At 41.9% G+C, this 2,723-nt stretch overlaps 1 pseudogene; it reads right to left on the minus strand.

The window, feature by feature from the left end:
* Positions 1-914: 914 nt before the first annotated feature.
* LOC122725640 lies at positions 915-1,242 on the minus strand (annotated as a pseudogene).
* Positions 1,243-2,723: the final 1,481 nt, after the last annotated feature.

The raw sequence follows: 2,723 nt of genomic DNA on the forward strand, positions 1-2,723 counted from the left end.
CATAAATATATAGTCTCAGCTTTTGGGTCAATATATTTTTGTGCTTGGTCAAGCAGGTTGCCCTATGGCTATATTGGCTTCCCATTTGACTTGTTTAATGGTGCTGCCAGATTCCGGGTTCCAGTTGTTCGTCAGACCTCCGGTCTCACTATTCTTTAAGGAACTTCCATCACAGGGTATTCCTTCACTTCAGATCAAGAAAAAGTAAGAAAAGATGAAAGGGAGGGTTTCAGAAAAACTTCAGAAGTAATCAAGAGTACATAGTAACATCAATATTGTTATAATAATGAACTGTGAAAGACTTGGTTGCCTTTTTTTTTTGGAAATTAGCATTTATTATCCAAGTTCAAGAACACTCAGGGGAGATGGGAAAGGGGCACATACAGAATAAAGACAAGCCCTATGGGGCTTGGGGTTGTGGCTCAGGGAGAAGATGGGAGCCTGGAGCCTCCCTCCGCCTCTGCTCCAGCTGGGGTTGATTCTGATGCCTAAGCTTTGGTCCAGGGAAAACAATGAAACACACAGTCAGATGAAGGTCAATGTAGAGTTATAGGGAAACGTTGGGGGAGGGGGGCAGTCACTCATCCAAGCAAAGCGGGGCGGAGACCCTCCTGGTATCAGCCAGGCAGTTTCTCTTTATGGAGTCGAAGCATTCCAATGTGATACATCCATGACAATCATTCCTGGAGGAAGTCTTTGTGCTAGAGAATCCATTCATCATCTCTCCAACTTCTTTTTTTTTTTTTTTTTAGTGAGGCAATTGGGGTTAAGTGACTTGCCCAGGGTCACACAGCTAGTAAGTGTTGAGTGTCCGAGGCCAGATTTGAACTCAGGTACTCCTGACTCCAGGGCTGGTGCTCTATCCACTGCGCCACCTAGCCACCCCAACCTCTCCAACTTCTTGTACTTTGCTTCTAGTTTCTTAGAATATGCATCCAACTTGTAGGCTGCCTGTTCAAGAGCTGCTACTTGCTCCTCAGTTAAAATGATCTGATCCAGATAAGGCTGAAGTGCTGTATATTTCTGGTTTAAGTCCTTTAGTTTTCTACTTATGTTTACTGCAATATCTTTCATTTCTGGGTACTTCAAGCTAGTCAGTTTGTTCATATTTTCCAGAGGTTTATAGTCTTCACTGGTAGCTGTCAGCTTGCCTGTCAGGTACCTGGCCATTTTGGAGAACATGTCCTAGCACAGCCCCGTGATGTTCACCTCGGCTGGTTCCGTGGCCTCCTCAGCCATCTCCACCACTGCATTGTGTAATGATTGGAGTGACGCCACCTGCTGGAGAGTTACTGTAGAAAAGCTTCGCCATGAGGTGGAGGAGTCTGAGGGCAAGCCATGTGGTCAAGTTCCTTGGCATCTGGAAGTGACATTTGCTCGTGGGTACTGTCTATCAAAACTACCAGCCAATCAACTTGAAGAGCCTCCCATTTCTGGGAGGAGAACATGAAGTAGGAAGCAAACACTGGTTGAGGGCATCTTCCTCTTTTGGGTTCGAGACATTGGCTTGGTGGCAGGACTTCAAGTGCGAGGTTAGGAAGGCTAGGATTTCCATGCTATAAGAAATCAGTTCTTAATCTTTCTCTTTGTTTACTATCTTATATCTTTTAATAAACCCTTAAAAGCCTAAACTCTTGGTGAATTTATCAGCGATTTTAACTGGTTTCCTCCAAAAACTGGCGGGGGGGGGGGACAGATTGGAACTCACATTTAGATTTTTAAACAACACAGTTGTCTAGGCTGGGAGGGGAGGGATGGGGATGGGAAGAGGGGAGGGGAGGGAAGGAAGGGGACAGAGAGAAGAAGGGAGAGTACGGGAGGGGAGGGGAGGGAGGAAAAGGGCAAAAGGAGAAAGGAAGAAAAGGGATGGATCTGGTTACTCTAATCAATACAATGATCCATGATAATTCCAAAGAACTTATTATGAAAAATGCTTTTTGCGTTATATTCAGAGTGCAGATTGAAGCATAATTTTTTCTCTTCATTTTTCTTACATTTTTATTGCAACGTAGCTAATATGGAAACATGTGTTGTATGATATATACATGTAATAGGAATTATATTGCTTGCTATCTCAGTAGTTGGGTGGAAGGCTAAAGGAAGTAAGAGAATTTGAAACTGATAACCATTTTAAAAAAGAATAGGAAAAAAAAAACATGCAAACAAAAACCTTAAGGGATAAAAACAACTTGGAGGTGTCATGTGTTCATGGCCACAGCTTTACTAAAAGGGTTCTTATCCCCTTGCTCTGGTGGTGGATCACAATAGTCTTTTTTTATTCCAAAGCTCTTAGCAAAGATATTATCTTTTCTATTTGTATGTACATTCAGTTTCAGTTCAGTTCCTACTGAGTCCTCAATATTTATTGCGCCTCCATCAATTAGAATCCAATTTCATGTTCATATTCATTACACTCTTGACCCTTGGGTCACTTATGCCTGAAAACTAGATACCCAAAGTTCCAGATGTTTGATTGGTTCAGGAAAAGGATGTTGAATTATGCTTGCTTTGTAAAACCCAACAACATCAAATTTTCTCAAGCTCTTAGGATGGAGTCCTCACCCAGTGAAATCATTTTCTGCCTTTGATATCCTACTTTCTTTATATACCCTTCTTTGGTCATGCCAACTATATTGTTCCCTTAAATATCCTATTCTACTCTGGTTGAACTTCTGTTATGCAAATGGTTTATTCTAACCTGTATTATAGTTAATGTTATGTTC

The sequence above is a fragment of the Dromiciops gliroides genome, chromosome 4, assembly GCF_019393635.1.
Source record: "Dromiciops gliroides isolate mDroGli1 chromosome 4, mDroGli1.pri, whole genome shotgun sequence".
NCBI classification, from domain to species: Eukaryota; Metazoa; Chordata; class Mammalia; order Microbiotheria; family Microbiotheriidae; genus Dromiciops; species Dromiciops gliroides.